General features: G+C 41.0%; 1 protein-coding gene across 1 annotated transcript in view; it reads left to right on the top strand.

The window, feature by feature from the left end:
* LOC125905866 (LIM homeobox transcription factor 1-beta-like) overlaps window positions 1–19425 on the top strand; it is a 229829-nt gene that overhangs the window by 133114 nt on the left and 77290 nt on the right. The gene's annotated exons all lie outside the window — the stretch shown is intronic.

The following is a 19425-nucleotide window of genomic DNA, read 5'->3' as shown; positions in this document are numbered from 1 at the left end:
ATTGCCTAACAAGATGCAATCACAATGCAGGCAGAACTGATGTCATCATCCAAAACCAGATCACGTGAAAATTGGGTCTAACTTTCTTTTCTTTTTTGTTTTTTTTTGCCAAAGTGCTTAATTGTCTCAGCCACTCCTACATCAGTTAAGCTTCAGTGGATCAAGAATTTAAAACCTGCTATTTGCTGTGCTTGGTGGTAGAGCCCTGCGCAGGACTGTTTTCTTCATCCCGCTCCTGCCCGCTCCCGCTGAATTTCTGACCATTACTGCTCGCACCTGCAATGTGTATGTCTACTCCTGCCCGCTCCTGCAAAACTCTGAGAATTTATGCCCGCACAATAATAGAGATGCATTGATTTTGTGTCTTCTCCTGTCCCCGCAGGAGAAAACACGTCATTTTATAGGCTATTAATAAAGAGATTCATGGGGTTGTTTGTTTTGTTTCCCTGGCCTGCATGTCTTTTGACGCACTGGTCAGGAATAGCGCTCCTATTTCGTTGTTTTCATTTAGTTTTTAATGAGATAAAGGCTGTTTCGTATTCTAGTTTCCTCCTCTGTATTTTATTTATTTTTCTACCTTTATATAATCACGCAGTGATTGAGGTTAAAGTCTCTTTTCTAAGAGAGACCTGAATAAGAAACATTAATGAGATAAAGATAAAGCCTATGCTCAATAACACCGGCATCATCACGCCTCTTTATGTAATTAACAAATAGCAACGAGAGTAGGCTGTGAGTGGCTCAAATAACACTAATAAATAACATAAAATAAACAAAGTTAACGAATGAATCGAATGAATTTAACAAATGAATCACTTGGCCATAATATTGCTGTGGAGGAAGAGAATGTTGCTGACCGACTGCGGTCCCAATCCCGTGCGTCTCTCTTCCAAGATGCGCCCATATACACGAAAGGCCCGCTCTGAAGGCGCACTTGATGCAGGGATACTGAAGATGAAATGCGCCAGCTTTGAGAGTGCTGGGAAGTAGAGGGCTCAGTGCACCTTCAGACCTTGTTTGAGCTTCTTTTCCACATCATTTGTTAACTCCATCCTGTCGCTATAGGCTACATCCCGATCCTGCAGTGTTTTTTAGCCGCCCGTTCCCGCCCGCAGCAAGGTTCAAACTGCCCGCTCCCGCAAGATTTGGGTTGGGTCCCGCGGGACCCAATCCCAATGCAGCCCTCTACTTGGTGGCATTTAGGAGAATAAGCCTGTTAAAGTATGAATATCCAACAGACCTTTTATTGCAGTGAGTTATTAATCTATAAGCTTTGCATTGGTGTTAACTCATGTCACATAGTCTATATCAGAATCAGTACTGAAATGTTTGATAAAGGTGGTATATGTTGCAACGGTGACTATTTTACCTTGTCTGCCCCTCTGACAAAAATATAAGAAAATTAGTCAGTCAATGGAAAATGTTATTAGTATAGCAAGGAACATTACAGCAGTTATACAGCGGTGACTTGGGGCCCGGCATTTTGAGGAGGAGGAAGAAGGAGGATAAAAGGGGAATTATTAAAACAGGAAAAGGAGGAAGACAAATGAGAAGAGCATGCTAGAGGACAGCATTGGGATTGGGATCCCGCCATTACTGCAGGACCCAACTCAAATTATGCAGGAATGGGCGGTTTTATCTTTGGTGGGAGTGGATGGTCAACAAAAAGAAAAGTGTGGTCCTGGAGTTTAGTGAACATAAAGGATGGAGACGTCAAGTGGAAGAGAAGTTAAAAGCAGGACATTACAATACAAAAAAAGTGAGGCAAGTCAGAAATTTGGAGGACTTCCTCAGGAATATTACAGACAATAACACTGAATCCCAGAAACACAAGAATAACTGTAATTATGAATGTAATTACGCACTAGAACACAGTTTTGCTACTTATTACTGACAGGTATGCATATCTTTCTTAGTACCACAGTAAAATAACATGATTTCTATGGGAGAAGTCTCAATCTACTGATAATAAATCTATCATGCAGGAATGTATGGTCAGAATGTTTGTGGGTGCAGTGGGAGCTGACACACACTCTGCGGTAATCAGCGAGAATAGATAACACACACTGCAGGATGGGGCAGAAATGTTCAGAAATCTAGTGGAAATGAGCAGGAGTGGGATTAAGCGACGTGGTCTTTCTTCGAAGCCGTTGAGTACTGCAGCTTGGTCAGTGATTTCTGGTGTCAGACACCGACAAATTAAGCTGTCCTTTCACGTTGGCATGACACGTGGCCAGGTGCTGTTATTCTGTAACAACACCCAGTGATGTCAGGGGGAAACGCGATAAGGCAACAATGTAAGTTAAGGGGGCAGGTAGGGGTAGGGGTGGTGGTAGAGGTGGTGGATGGGTCTTAAAACCACCAACTTTCAGCCGGGAGGCTGGTGTTTGCCTCCCATGTGATTGTAAAGCCAAACCCTCTTCTTTTTTCCGAAACTCAACCAAGTGCTTTTTGTTGCCTAAACCCAACCACAATTCTTTTATTGCCTAAACCGAACCACATGCTTTTTGTGCCTAACTATATGCGTGTGTTGGCTAAACATAACTAGCTGGGAGCAGTAGCAACAGCAGCTTCCAGCTCTTACAGGCTTTTTCTTCAGAAAATGCAGATGTTGTAGTTAGTTTCCCAGTTTTTACAAAAAACAGAATGATGGTACATTGTGGTGAAAGTTACAAAATTGTAGCACTTAAGACTGACTTGTATTTTCAAAGTTTTATTCTTAAGATAGTTGCTGTGGCATCACCATCAGGACTATTAGCCCCAAATTTTCGTTGTAGAAGTTCTGTGTAGGACTGGACCTATGTGCAAAGTTTGGTTGATTGTTATTTATTATTCATTTATTTTTGGTTAATTTTATTTTGTGTGGGTTGCCTGATTTTATGGTAGGAAGAACAAGAAGAATATAAACATTGATTAAAACCCAATTAGGGGACCTCTAGAGCTGCTAATAAAGGCCTGGTGTGTATCAATACACTGATCAGAAGAATATAGTGATGTTGCCCATCAAATTTAACAGCAGAACCTCAGCTACAAGGCTGTAAAAAAACTTTTTACATGCCCCAAACTCAGTTTTAACATCAACTAAATAAACAACAACAACAACTAACTCCAACAGCACCGATATCCCGACCCACTTGGTATATATCGGGCTCTAACTCGGCCACGTTATTCAAAACACACACCATTCATCTCAAATGAAAGCTGAGACTCCACTCTTTCCACATGTATACTCCAAATCACTCTCCCTTAACCATCACAGAGCTACAGCCCAAAGAACAACAACAACAGAAATCTCTTTGCCAAAATTTATTTGTAATATGGCTCTTACCTTATTAATTTCGCCGTAAAATGCGCATTCTGCTGTTCATTCACGCTCCTTCGCGTACTACCGAAAGTTGTCCATCATTCAAATGAATCCGGGTGGAAAAAAAGGTTCTGGGACAACGCATTCTGCTGACTCTGATTGGCTTACAGTGCTGTCAATCTCGTTTTGGTGGGTATAGCTTCAGTCTATTGGCTCTAACGAATCAAATGAGGTGTCATTCACTCAAATTGGCCAAGCCGTCGCGGAGATACAGGCCTCCAAAGTTTAGAATAGAAACAGGTTCAAATGTAGTAGGTGCATATTGGTCAGTTTGGAGTGGGAAATAGAGTAAAAAACGAAACAGACAGTTCTATGTGTATACCCTAAACATCAGTAGGGATTTACAGAAACAAAAAATTAAAGATATAGGATAGGACATGACAAAATCACATGCAAACATGGTGCAATTTTGGAGAGCTCGCCTGAATTTTCTGTACTAAAACCTCTCTAATATTGTTCTGCTTCACTTTATCAGAATCAACCTTTGCAGAGTTAATGTTCACATATTGTAGCCTACTATGATTTGATAGAGGTTTAGAGCTGCTGCTGCAGCATTCCAAAGGGATACTCATCCTAAAAATGCTTTTTTTTTAGGCGAACCTCAAAATATTTAATTTGTGCTGTGTGCCATCTTCATTTACTCTTCACATATAACACATATACTGATATTTACACATCTTAACAAATCTCACAAGTGTTCCCTTTACCCAGACACCAAAAGTATTCAAATAGACCATGTGGTTGCAGAGATATATTCATTTCATTATGGATATGCAATTTTCGAGCAGAGGCCTATAAAATAGGGTCAGGTACCATCACAAGAAGTGACTGGCAGCACCTATTAAATAGAGCAAAGAGAACTATTGTGTTCACATTTTCTAAAGCAAATGAATGTGAGAGTTGGAATTTGTTACTGCTGCTCCCAGTTGAATCTGCTGCCAACTGCAGGCTGCTACTACAACAGCAATTTTCAAATCTTAAAGTGGTACCTACAGTTAAAATTCTATCAAATGCTACAGACTTATTTAACATTGCTATCTGTACAACTTTTCTGAATTTGGTTACCATGCAACATTACATTAAAGAGCCATGGCAGTTAATAAGTAGTATGGCAGTGTTCTACTAATGGCCACAAGGTGGGACAATTGTGTCAATTGTTAAATGTGTCATGCACATGCTCATGGAGAACTTGATTACCAAGTTTGATTTTATTTAAATCAACTGAATTGTAAAGATATCAAGTTTTATTGTTATTGTAGTGCTCCCCGTGGGTAGAACTGTATATAATTTTACAAATGTGTACAATGTAGCTCTATGAACAACTTTTCCAAATGTTGTTGTCATCCAATACAGCATTGAGGAACAATGGCCCATCACTACGCTGGCCGACAAGGACAAACGCGATGCAAATACAGAAACGCACTGCATATAAGAAAACAAATGCAAAGGGAAAATGCTGCAAATACAGAAACGTGCTGCATATACAGAAACGCACTGCAAATAGAGAAACACACTGCATATGAGAAAACAAATGCAACGGGAAAATGCTGCATATACTGAAACGTGCTGCATATACAGAAACGTGCTGCAAATAAGAAAACAAATGCAACGGGAAAACGCTGCATACAACGGAAGTGCTTCGGGCCTCTAGGGGCAGTGCTGAGCTTCCACCCAAGAGACAGACAACGGACGTATCAATATATGGAACAGACAAGTGAGCGAGAGGAAGAAAGTTATGTTTGGAGGAAAGTTGGAGCTGGGACAGACAACACAGAAAGGTACGTATTCTGTTTTTCACATGTGGCCCTCATCTTTTACTGTATAATGAAAGTGAAGCTGATTTACACAGCTGACGTTAGCGTGCTAGAGACTTTGAGTTCTACACGAGTAGTGTATCCGTAGTAGTAACGTAAGCTAACGTTACTGTAACTAACTTTCTGGGACATCCCAGGTTTCAGTTCAGAGGCCTACTTTTCTGAAGATTTTTTAAAGTATAATACAGAGGTCATGATTATATTGTAGACTTATTCAGTATAGACTTTTAACAGGTCATATCATAAATAATTTGATATTAGTTTTTGGGATATAAAATTAAATATTATCTATTAGTGTTTAGAGCTGAACCGCTGTGAAACAATCATGAAATAATGTTTTCTCTGATTTGCCTGCTGTCTATCAGCGCTGAGCGCCCCATCCTCCCATTCAGTCTGTACCGCGGACACAACGCTGCACTGCCTGAGTCCGAGGAGGAGGACGGAAAAGACACTTTTGCTACTCATAATAAAGGGGTCATCCCTATGTTTCCCGGGTTCTGTGTTCCCCACTTACCACCCAAAAAGGTTCTATGTTTCCCGGGTTCTATGTTCCCCGCTCAACCAAAAAGGGTTCTATGTTTCCCGCTTGGTTGAGCGGGGAACATAGAACCCGGGAAACATAGAACCTTTTTTGTGTAAGCAGGGAACATAGAACCTTTTTTGCAGGGTTAAGTGGGGAACATAGAATCCTGGAAACATAGATACGCTCCCCAGATTATCATGACGTTTATATTAAAATCCTAAAAACAAGGAAAATCAAATCAAATAAATCCACCATAAAAACACTTCCAAGACTTCTATTAAAGTTTTTTTTTAATGAATATGGTTTTGATATGCTTTATATTTAGTTAAAAGGCAAGTTTCAATATTTTGTATGACAGCCAGGCTGTCATAATTTGTGCATACACATGGTCTGAGGAAGTTCTAAATTTGTTTGTGGAATGAGGCCCAATGTGTACAGGTCCACAAGAGACGGCAGATTGCAGCTGAAGGTTTTCTCTGCAGACTGGGTAATGTGCTGCAGCCTGTTCTTGCTGAAAAATGTTGTCTCTTTATCTTTTTCTCCCTTTGTTTGTCAGGGTCAGCATTGGACAGCCCCACAAAAGAGGATCTGATTCAGAAGTATTTCCATCTAAAGAAAGAGAAGAAAATGGAAATCAATAAAATGTAACAAATCTGTATAATCTGTCATTTGGCTTTATATGAGTCTACATGGTCACTGGTGTGTGAGCATACCTTCACTGTTTTCTGTTCCTGCTTAGACTTAAAATGTGTCTTTTGAAAGAATGTCTTTCTCTCCCTCTCTTTTATTTCCCTAAATTTACGAAAGGACTCTAAACCAGACCTTGCTGCTACAATGAAAATAAGAAAAGACAGGCATGAGACATTAATTACTCTTTCATTTATTCATTACTCCTTTATTAACTCTTCTTAACGGGGACTTACCATGCATTGCATTGCACTGCATGCATTTTTCCTCATCACATTGTAGCAACTGCTCAGAATGGCATCACTACTCCATTCAGAAAGTTCATTCATTCATGTTTCACACAGACCACACCCGCAATCAATCAATCAATCAATCAATCAATCAATCAATCAATCAATCAATCATCCAATCAGAAATAACCCGCCAACACTGACACCACAGACACGGAAGTTTAGATAAGCCAGTGAATGAGAGAGAGACGGCCAATGTGTGTATTCGAGAGAGGCGTCATCGTACCCTCGGTCCCGATCGCATGTTAGTCCACGTCGTTGTACCTGCAAGTGGGGAGCGGTGGCCTGGAGTCTGTGTCGGACGGACGGATTACTTTTCCAAGCCGGAGATTTTCCCCGGAGTGCCGGCCTTGGCGGAGTTGAGACCGACAACGCCTAGCTGACCTGACTACCCCGACTGACTGACCGTTCACGGTACCGTGAGTACTCGGGGTGAATGTTGCAAATACTGTCATTGACCTGCCAGCTCAGAAGCTGACAGTTTGTTTATAGGCTATTTCTTTGATTTGTCTGTTTGCCTGCTTGCTGGAGATCTGCTGGAAAACCCGGAACAGAGTTTTTGAGTTGGGTGTTGGGTATATTGACTGTAAACTGGATTGGACTGATTTGAGTTGGGTTTGTGGGATAACCGGAACGGATTTTATACCGGTATGAACTGAACTCTCTTTGAGCATTGAACTTTGTGGGACTTACACACACACACACACACACACACACACACACACACTATGAGGGGTCAAACGTTTCACCCAACCACACTACAACGCGTCACTTGCGCCTACTTAGGACACATCAGATCTAATCTAACCGTGTGAGCGCACGCCTACATTTTACATAGGGTTACTATGGAGACACGAAAGTTACACACACGCCCACTACATGACGCGCAGGCGTTGTGCGCTCCACTCACATGGCGCGCTCACACGTCTTATCAGTACGCGTGTACGTGTATATAGGCTACAACAGCCTAATTGTGAATATATAGCCTATTATTGAATTGGATCCTAAATGCTGCAAACCTCCATCTGTATGTTTACATTTTTTTTCGCATTTTGCCCTTTTGCGAATTTGACTGTTTATGGAAACAGCTTTTCAGACATCCTTAAATCTTAAAAGATTTAGTCCCCCTCTCCCATTCCTAGTAGTGGTATATCCCACACTCTTTCCAACGGGCGGGGCTAGCAGCCCCTACTTGACAGCAGTAGCAGCTGTGGCTGGACCCAGCTGCCCACATCGCGGGCATAGACGTCGGAAGTAGGGGTGCAGGGGGTGCGGCCGCACCCCCTCCCATCCACCTCCCCCGCACCCAATCCGCCTAAAAAAGCTTAAAAAAAAAAAAAAGAATCTGAATTTAAACTCAATTTGTCTGACTAACATTTATCTCTTTCATATCATTAATGCATAGATCTATGCTTTTGATGCAGCCTGCCTGACTACATACAGAGGCTGCGCTCAGAGGTGGAGCGGCGTTTTGATCAGGAGGGACTCGCATAGCTGCAGAGCGAGAGCAGGCAGTTCTTGAGGCGGCTCAGGGGAAACGAGTGGATGTGGGTTCCCCGGAACTGACCCCCTTTCCACGAGAGCGGCTAATAGAGCTTAGATTGGTCCCAAAAAATCCAGCCCGACTCGGCCTGAGCCCGTGCACGTTATGTCCAGGACCGGCCCGGCCCGCCCGTCCAATTAACTGTAATTATGGGCCCGAGCATAAAACCCGACATTTTTCAATAAGCTGGCTGTCATAATTAAGAGTATTAAACCGCAATTCTTGTTATTTGAATGGCGCAACACGGAAGCATGAGTATGTAATAAAACAGGTGTTTATTTTAGGATCCAGGTGGTGAAGGGCTGTGCGTCCACAATGTTCCAACAGGGGACAGCCCTCCATTCCGAAACCCCCCCACTCCGAAATTGATTTTCAAGTCCATATCGAGTTTCCTGCATCAAACACAGCCGCCCGCTCACACTCTTGCTCGCACAATTCTGAAATTCGTTGTACTACAAAAGCTTGAAATGAACGTTCAACTCGTTGTTTTTTATTGAAAATGTCACTGTCTTCATTTATTATGTATAATTTCTCTAGCAGCAAACACATTTAAAGGAGACGCTTGTCAAGTCTTTGTACGCGCGCTGTCCGTGGTGCTGAAATCCCCGCTGCAGCCGCCGCTGCTGCTGACAGCAGACCAGGGGAGAAATAAAAAGACATTTCTTTGCTCTGTGCTTTTAGAAAATAGTCCCACTGTGTTTGCAGGGCATATCAGGCTGTGTGATTATGCACAAAGATTGGTTAACGCATTGGAGCAATTTCATAAAATTTTGGACATTTAACGTGATAAACTAATTTCAGTTCACATGGTCATTTGCTTAGAAGATTCAGCTGAAGCATAATGAGTGTTATATGTCATTAAGATGAAGTATTTGCTTGTTTTGTGGTTAATTATGCACATGATCCGTTTGACCTCATCATGCGGCCCGTTTGTCCGTGCAGACAGGGTTATATTGTTCCTTAAATGGCTTGATTTAGTCATCAAACTTTCATCCCCCCAGCTTGCTATGCTAATCAGATGTGCGTGCGTAGACACGTCGTGTGATCGCAGGGGTCAAAAGTGTCAGCTCTTGAAGCAACAACGCGTCGTGTTACGGACGTGTGATGCGTAGCATCGCTATGCTAACTAGCTTGCTATGCTAATCAGTAGGGGCGCAACAATACACGTATTCGTATTGAACCGTTCGATACAATGGTCTCGGTTTGGTAGGCACTATGAAACGAACAATACGCAATTTTACATGACAACACATTTACGCCGACATCACCCCGATGCGAAAATAGGTGGAACCAAACAAAAACAAGGAGCGACAACAACACACAGCCTACAAACTTTACCCGGGGCATTTAGAGAGCCATTAGCACATGATTCAAAGAGGGCAAAAGAAATCGACCGGGCGATTGCTACTTTTATTGCTGTCGACATGCGACCCTTTTCTGTTGTGGAAAACGCCGGGTTTTAGGACATGCTGCGGACACTTGAGCCCCGTTACAAGATTCCTTCACGAACCTATTTCACCGATACCGTAGTTCCTGCTTTGTACAACAAAACAAAAGCCCAATTTGAGACAGCAGTGTCCGTAGCACCCGCTGTTGCTCTGACCTCAGACGGCTGGACGTCAAGAGCCACACAGAGCTACCTGACTGTTACGGCACATAGGGAGCTATTTCTTTGTAATATATACTCTGCTGCTAAGAATGCACCACAGAAGATGGGTGATTTATCAGATGTATTTATTTTATTATTATTATTTTTTACAAGGTGCTGTTTTTTTATATGGTGCTAAGTATGCACAGCAGAAAATGGGGCAGGTATAGCTGCACCAGATACATTTAATTTAATTTAAAAACTGTACTTTTGAGTTGAAACAAAAATGTTGATAATTTTAATAAACTACAAGTAAAAAAAGGCATGGAAATTTCTCTTTTTTTGTATCGAAAAAATATCGAACCGTATGTGATGTCATAGCTTTCGCTCGCTTCCTGCAGCTTGGCCTCCCCGCTGAAATTCCACTGTTAAATGATTAATCGATTTATGATTGAAGATGTCTGTGTGTTTTACGTTGCAATTATGTTTAAAAAAAAAACAAATAGGCTACAGTAGCCTAATTAAGTAGTAAGTAAACAATAATGATGAAGACCATGACCCGTGTGGGGGTCCCAGGGGGGTCTGAGGACTAGGGAGACCCACATGTTGTTGAACAACCACCGTCAGACCCTGCTCACTATTCCTGAGCACTCACAGAATCCCCCGAAAAAGCAGATGTACAAACTTACCATCCATGGCACATAGTTTGATCGCATATGAATTAATGTATTAATTAAATATCACCCTTAAATAATGATATATTAAGTGGGTTAAGTCATAGTGACCTAACCATTAATTAATTAGGCTAATGTGTGGACCATTAATTAATGATGAGTTAATGGTGAATTAATGTATTAAATAAATGTGAGTTAGGCCTACCTCAATATCTTAAATCAAATTGTTCACGCTATGAGGCTGATGTGCGCAATTGCTCATGAAATAGCCTTCACTGCAAGATAGGGCGGACACTGAAAGAAACTAGAAGAGTTGAACTTTCCATAGCTGTGAGTTGCTTGTTGGAGCGACATCCCAGTGCTGAGAAATACAGCATTGAATTAATGTAACGGAAATCGTCTGCACACACATTTGCCTACACAGGCTAGCCTACTTGTTTACATAACTTATGAACTCGTTTGCACAGATATGAAACAAATGGAGGAAGAACTGAAGCAGCTTTGTGATGATGCTACTCAAATTCTGCAAAGTAGCCTATGGTTTACTAATTTCCCATTTAACTGTTATCACAGACTTGACTCTCCATTGTATAAATCAAAAAGTTCATATCACTTTGTGACTTGCTGCTGTGTATTTATGCATATCATAAATACACAGCAGATCATATTTTTGAGAGATTCAGCTTTTAATCAACAGCACACTGATATTGACAGATTCCAGACAACCTCAGTTATACAGTTACATTAACTGGAAAGTGGTTTGACTTACTACAAAAAATATATAGTCAATAATAAATGTGATGATGTTTATTTTAAAGATATACATTTCATTTATCCAACAAAAGAAATTCTTAAAATGTACAGACCTTCGGTCTGAATCCTGTGTATTCTGCAAACTGACACAGAAACTATTGTTCATTTATTTTATGAATGTATTTATGTTCAATTATTTTGGATTGATGTTGACAATTTGATTCTTTCTGTGGGGTTAAGATTAATTTGCTTAAAAAAAGAAAAAAAGGACATTACTTTTTATTTGGAGAAAAACAATATGGACGGAAGACATCTTTTATTTTTAAACCATCGTATTTTAGATGGAAAGTTTCATATCCACAAAAGCAAGTGGACGGAAAGGAGACCCAATATACACCAGTTAAAATATGAACTGACCAATATGAAAGCCATCAGAACTTTGAATGTTTATGAAGCCTTAAAATCCCGTCTATAACTTGAACGTACTTTGTATATTTGTTTTTATTTATTTACATTCATGTTCATGAATTAAAATAAAATTGGAGGGAAAACAACAGTTACACAATAATGAAAAGATATCCCGGCTGCCAGCATTTTCTGGTGAGATAGGCTATGTTAAACAGAAAGTAGTGGGGAAATGTCTGGAGGAACTCTAGAGGAAAGAGAAGTTGCAGAAGAGCGGGCTTCATTATTAAGCAGCTACAGTGGCAGTGGAATTAATATAAGTGCATTTTCTAGAAAATAGCTTTTTTTAAAATAAGAAAAGTCAAATATGAGGTGTTTTCTCATATTTGACTTTCTAAGAAGGCTCTTATTTTTTTCTTATTCTACATTAGAATCAAATGAAATTTAGTGTGTGACATTCTGAGGTGGTCAACTATCAATCTGAAATGAAACCATCCTCTGGAAACGTGACATTTAATTTTTATTCAAAATAAAAATGAAATCTCTATACAGTCTGGTATTATGGCACTGAATCACAAACCCCAGACTAAACGCAAACCGGATGGGATGGCATGTCGCTGCAGGATGCTGTGGTGGCCATGCTGGTTCAGTGTGCCTTCAATTTTGAATAAATCCCCAACAGTGTCACCAGCAAAACACCCCCACACCATCACACCTCCTCCTCCATGCTTCACAGTGGGAACCAGGCATGTGGAATCCATCCGTTCACCTTATCTGCGTCTCACAAAGACACGGCGGTTGGAACCAAAGATCTCAAATTTGGACTCATCAGACCAAAGCACAGATTTCCACTGGTCTAATGTCCATTCCTTGTGTTTCTTGGCCCAAACAAATCTCTTCTGCTTGTTGCCTCTCCTTAGCAGTGGTTTCCTAGCAGCTATTTGACCATGAAGGCCTGATTCGCGCAGTCTCCTCTTAACAGTTGTTCTAGAGATGGGTCTGCTGCTAGAACTCTGTGCGGCATTCATCTGGTCTCTGATCTGAGCTGCTGTTAACTTGCGATTTCTGAGGCTGGTGACTCGGATGAACTTATCCTCAGAAGCAGAGGTGACTCTTGGTCTTCCTTTCCTGGGTCGGTCCTCATGTGTGCCAGTTTTGTTGTAACGCTTGATGGTTTTTGCGACTCCACTTGGGGACACATTTAAAGTTTTTGCAATTTTCCGGACTGACTGACCTTCATTTCTTAAACTAATGATGGCCACTCGTTTTTCTTTAGTTAGCTGATTGGTTCTTGCCATAATATGAATTTTAACAGTTGTCCAATAGGGCTGTTGGCTGTGTATTAACCTGACTTCTACACAACACAACTGATGGTCCCAACCCCATTGATAAAGCAAGAAATTCCACTAATTAACCCTGATAAGGCACACCTGTGAAGTGGAAACCATTTCAGGTGACTACCTCTTGAAGCTCATGGAGAGAATGCCAAGAGTGTGTAAAGCAGTAATCAGAGCAAAGGGTGGCTATTTTGAAGAAACTAGAATATAAAACATGTTTTCAGTTATTTCACCTTTTTTTGTTAAGTACATAACTCCACGTGTTCATTCATAGTTTTGATGCCTTCAGTGAGAATCTACAATGTAAATAGTCATGAAAATAAAGAAAACGCATTGAATGAGAAGGTGTGTCCAAACTTTTGGCCTGTACTGTATATATGCTAAGTGTAGCCTATATATATTTATGCAGTTTCTATCTATCTATCTATCTATATACCTACTGTATATATAGGCTATACAGTATATATGTAAGGGATAATGTATAATGAACCGGTGAATACTGGGAAAATAACTCCGGACAGGGGAATAGCGGAGGGGTTCTATTCCCCTGAAGGGAGATGTTTTCCCAGTAATCACCAGCTCATTTTACATTATCCTGCTTATTACATGGCTAATTATCAGTTAAATAAATAATTTGAGACAGAATATTGATTAATTATACGATTTTTATTGATTTATAAAATAAAGCAGAAGGAGAGAAAAAAAAAAAAACTGCCGGCAACGGCTGAGTCTCATTGTCAGGGCAACGGTCATTACACAGTAATATCAGACCTCTGAATGCCACGACTGACCATTCAGAATACAGCATTTAATAGAGCTGTGTAATATATATATATATATATATATACACACATATGTATGTGTACATTATATATAGACCGTTTCATTGCTTTCATTCATTGTTGCTAGGGCAACAACTTTGGTCCCTGTTTACTTCCTGTCAGCTTCTGCATTAACATACATTCAAACAGGAAATACAAAGGGACTCATTTAGAATGCTTATGTTGTCCAGTTTGAAACCGTCTATATAGCCCAGAGCGATAGATAATAACAGAGTGGTGACAGCCTTTGATGTCATCGCCAGAGCGGTCACGTGGTTCTTGTAAGCCTCAATAGCAGGGCCGTATGCAGGATTTTTGAAATACCGAGGTCATTTAGTCGTGGTGCACGTGGGGGGGGGGGTCAGAAATTTTTGTCAATTATATATCAAAAGCCTTCAATCTGGTGTACTTTGACAGCCAAATTAAGAGGCTACATCTATAAAGAACTACACACATCATATTAGATTAATCCCATCTTATCATGTTTCTTTTCCCACTTCATACTATAGCGTAATTGCCTTTCACCAAACTTTGTTTGTGGGTATTTATAATTATGTTTGAACCACTTATTCTTTAGCAGGAAGTACTTCTCTTTATCTGTCAGTTGTCAGTTATATTAATTTTTATATCAATGAAAAAAACAAATCCGTGTGACTAAATTCTTACATTTTTACATGTATCTCACCATAGCAAGGTGGAAGATGACATATTCTGCCATATATGAAGAGGGGAGAATCTGGCAATATAAGAACCATGATGGTGGGACATTCTGTCACTTCACAGCTGTCTAAAACATGTGGTTTGTGCCAGGCGGACATGATTGCCAGTATTTTTTCATTATTGTAAGAAATTCCATTGACTCATTCACAAGTCAAAAATGTGTTTCATTTGAAATAAACATGCAATATTTACATCTAAGATAATAGAAAAATAGTCAACCAAGTGCCACTTTGCAGTAAAAAAAAATTCTGGACGTTTTCTTGTCGACATGATCTTGACTTACAGTTGTCTGGGTGCGCAAAGGTGAAGTGCGCTGGTCTTGTCATACACACACAAGCCTGAGACGTGGTAAGACACGACATTCCTCACTATATGAAGTGACTGATAACAAGATCTGTATAATGGATTGTTAAGAAATTCATCAGGTTTTTAATTTGTAGACAATTGATCTGTATTTATAGCGTGGTGGGATGACAACTCAGAGGCTCTTTATCTGATGACATAGTTTCTCTAAATGGCATTGCTCTGGCCTCTAGCACTACCGTAGGAAACCTCGGAGTAATATTTGATCAAGATCTGTCTTTTAATTCTCATTTAAAACAAACCTCACGGACTGCATTTTTTCATCTGCGTAATATTGCAAAAATTAGGCCTATCCTGACCCGAAAAGATGCAGAAAAATTGGTCCACGCTTTTGTTACCTCTAGGCTGGATTACTGTAACTCTCTACTATCAGGTAGCTCTAGTAGGTCCTTAAAAACTCTCCAGCTAATTCAGAATGCAGCAGCACATGTACTACCAGGAACTAAGAAACGAGATCATATTTCTCCTGTTTTAGCTTCTCTGCACTGGCTCCCTGTAAAATCCAGAATTGAATTTAAAATCCTACTGTTAACTTATAAAGCTCTAAATGGTCAAGCTCCGTCATATCTTAGAGAGCTCATAGTGCCATATTATCCCACCAGAACACTGAGCTCTGAGAACGCAGGGTTACTCGTGGTCCCTAAAGTCTCCAGAAGTAGATCAGGAGCCAGAGCCTTCAGCTATCAGGCTCCTCTCCTGTGGAATCATCTTCCTGTTACGGTCCGGGAAGCAGACACCGTCTCCACATTTAAGACTAGACTTAAGACTTTCCACTTTGATAAAGCTTATAGTTAGGGCTGGCTCAGGCTTGCCCTGTACCAGCCCCTAGTTAGGCTGACTTAGGCCTAGTCTGCCGGAGGACCCCCCTATAATACACCGGGCACCTTCTCTCCTTCTCTCTCTCTTTCTCTCGTATTCTATTACTGCATCTTGCTAACTCGGCCATTCTGGATGTCACTAACTCGGCTTCTTCTCCAGAGCCTTTGTGCTCCACTGTCTCTCAGATTAACTCATATCGCAGCGGTGCCTGGACAGCGTGACATGTGTGGTTGTGCTGCTGCCGTGGTCCTGCCAGATGCCTCCTGCTGCTGCTGCCATCATTAGTCATTAGTCATACTTCTACTGTTATTATACACATATGACTATTGTCATACTGCTCTGTTCTGTACGACATCTATTGCACGTCTGTCCGTCCTGGAAGAAGGATCCCTCCTCAGTTGCTCTTCCTGAGGTTTCTACCATTTTTTTCCCCGTTAAAGGTTTTTTTTGGGGGAGTTTTTCCTTATCCGCTGCGAGGGTCATAAGGACAGAGGGATGTCGTATGCTGTAAAGCCCTGTGAGGCAAATTGTGATTTGTGATATTGGGCTTTATAAATAAAATTGAATTGAATTCAATTGAATTGAATTATGTAGCTACATGAGATTAATGTAGGCTATCTGTGAATACTCCCTGACATTGGACAATGATGATAAATGATGGTTTGCAGTTAAACATTTTATGTATTTAAACGATGAATGTGACAATAAGAGCAATTGTGTGTCTGTGAGAACAAGAAAAATTAAAAGACAATGTATGAAGGCTCTTACATCACAGAAAACAATAAATTTGGCATTAAGGAAGAACAGTTTTATTTAACAGAGATCATATTCCAGCATTAAGACAGCAGAACAAAGGTGGGGCTATGAAATGGTTAAAAAACGCCATATGAGATTTACTGCAGGCACAACTATGTACACAACTCTTCAAGGTGTGGTTGGACACACTGGAGGAGCTGGTGGAGAGATGCACACTGAAGATGTTCAAGGTAGAGCTCTGCGCGGGACTGTTTTCTTCATCAATGTGTATGTCCACTCCTGCCCGCACCCGCAAAACTCTGAGAATTTATGCCCGCACAATAATAGAGATAGATGATTTTGTGTCTTCTCCCATCCCGCAGGAGAAAACACGTCATTTTATAGGCTATTAATAAAGAGATTCATGGGGTTGTTTGTTTCGTTTCCCTGGCCTGCATGTCTTTTGACGCACTGGTCAGGAATAGTGCTCCTATTTCGTTGTTTTCATTTAGTTTTTAATGAAATAAAGGCTGTTTCATATTCTATTCTCCTCCTCTGTATTTTATTTATTTTTCTTCCTTTATATAATCACGCAGTGATTGAGATTAAGGCAAGCCCGGTGCCAGGATGAAGTTACTGAGGGGGCGGTTAAAAATTATGAGGGGGCAACATAGGTTCACAGTGAGTTATAAAGAGCGTGCAGACGTGCGTAATAGTCGCACGTAATGACAGCTCTTTGCCGGTGAAACACAATAAACTGCACGTCTTCTTTCATGTTTGTCTCATGACAGATGGAGCTTACAGACAGGTGGAGCAAGCGGCAAATTGGTATGAAAGCTGGTTCAGGGCATATTTGTCCATTTCTGAATAAATATAGAGTGGAAACGCTTATGCATGTGCACCAAGATCCCGCAGTATTTTTTTTTAGCCGCCAAAGTCCAAACTGCCCACTCCCGCAATATTTGCGTTTGGTTCCGCGGGACCTGGCGGGAGCCAGTCCCAGTGCAGCCCTCTAGTTCAAGGCCATCATGAATAACCCGGTTCATCCACTCCATAACACCTTGATGAAACAAAAAAACAGTGGTGGACCGCTCCTCTCTCCAATCCAATCGAATCCATTTTATCAATAAAGTACAATTTTTAAATAACCACAAAGGTTTCCAAAGTGCTATACAGTAAAATAAACACAATAAAACATAATAAAAAGACAAAATACTAAATAAAATCAACAACTTACGTGGTGTTAAAAGCCAAAGAAAAGAGGTGCGTTTTAAGAAGAGTTTTAAAATTAGACAGTGAGGATGTCTAATGTCTAATGTCTAATGTGCAGCGGCAGTTCGTTCCACAATTTTGGAGCTGCAACCGAAAACGCTTGGTCCCCTCTGAGCTTCAGCCTAGTTTTGGGAACCCTTAGGAGCAGCTAGTCAGCTGCCCTGAGAGATCGGCTAGGTGTATAGGGGTGCAGAAGCTCAGAGAGGTACGCTGGGGCAAGACCATTTAGAGATTTAAAAGCAAATAAAAGAATTTTAAAATAAATTCTAAAATGGATGGGTAGCCAGTGGAGTGAAGCTAAAATTGGTGAAATATGCTCAAACTTTCTTGTGCCAGTTAAAAGATGTGCAGCTGCATTCTGTACCAGTTGAAGACGTGCGATGGAGGACCCACTGACCCCCATATAAAGTGCATTGCAGTAATGTAGTCGAGTGGTCACAAAGGCATGAATTACTGTTTCAAAGTGCTGTCTCTGGAGAAAAGGTTTTACTTTTGCCAGCTGCCTTAACTGGAAAAAGCTTGTTTTCACCACAGCTTTAATTTGGCTGTCAAACTTGAAATCCGCGTCCACTTTTACCCCCAGATCATTAACAATTGGTTTGGCGTACTGTGCCAAGGAACCCAGATCAACTGGGGGGGGGGGGGTCACAGAGGTGCCACCAAAGACCATCACTTCAGTCTTCTTTTCATTAAAATTTAAAAAGTTTAGAGCCATCCAGGCCTTGACCTCATCTAAACAATTTAACAGTGGCTTAATGGAGAATGAATCAGCCTTTTTAAGGGGGACATAGATCTGGCTGTCATCAGCATAACAGTGGAATCGAATGCCGTGAGAATAGAACCAAGTGGGAGAAGATACAAAGAAAATAAAAGAGGGCCCAGCACTGAACCCTGTGGGACCCCACATGAGAGAGGAGCAGTGGAGGACACAGAGTCACCAAGGCTGACACAGAATGTCCGATGAGACAGGTAGGACCTGAACCATTCCAGTGCCAAGCCCCTGATGCCCACCCACTGCTCCAAACGAGCAATCAGGATGTCATGGTCCACTGTGTCAAATGCAGCAGCTAAGTCTAGGAGCACAAGGATTACACAGTGACCAGAGTCAGTAGCTAAAAAGATGTCGTTAAAAACTCTTAAAAGCGCTGATTCTGTGCTGTGCAATGTTTTAAAACCAGGTTGGAAAATTTCAAGAACATTTTGTTCATTTAAAAAGTCCATGAGCTGAGAGTATACAATCTTCTCTAAGATTTTAGAAAGGAAGGACAATTTAGAAATGGGCCTAAAATTAGCCATAACAGCAGGATCCAGTCCAGGTTTTTTAATCAGTGGCTGCACAACTGAATGTTTAAAATTTACAGGAACCACTCCTGAGGACAGACTGCTGTTAATGATGCTGTGTAAATATGGCCCAACAGTGGGGAAAACCTCCTTAAAAAGTTGAGGAGGAAGAGGGTCATTGGGTGAGCCTGATGGCTTTGAATGCCCCACAGTCTCCTGCACAAAAGGCAGGGTCACAGGCTCAAATGAGTCAAAAACAGCAGAACAGGGGACAAACACTGAGGGGTCATAAGCAGGAAGTGAAATAAGTGCTCTGGTAGAAATGACTTTAGCAGTGAAGAATTGCAGAAAGTTTTCACACACAGAAGGGGAGGGCTCAATTCCCACAGTCTGTGGTGCATTCAGAGCAGAGTTGATCACTTTAAACAACACACGA

This window comes from Epinephelus fuscoguttatus, linkage group LG18 (assembly GCF_011397635.1).
Source record: "Epinephelus fuscoguttatus linkage group LG18, E.fuscoguttatus.final_Chr_v1".
In the NCBI taxonomy this organism is placed as follows: Eukaryota; Metazoa; Chordata; class Actinopteri; order Perciformes; family Serranidae; genus Epinephelus; species Epinephelus fuscoguttatus.
The sequence above is the reverse complement of the archived record's forward strand: the minus strand, read 5'-3'. Positions and strand labels throughout refer to the sequence as shown.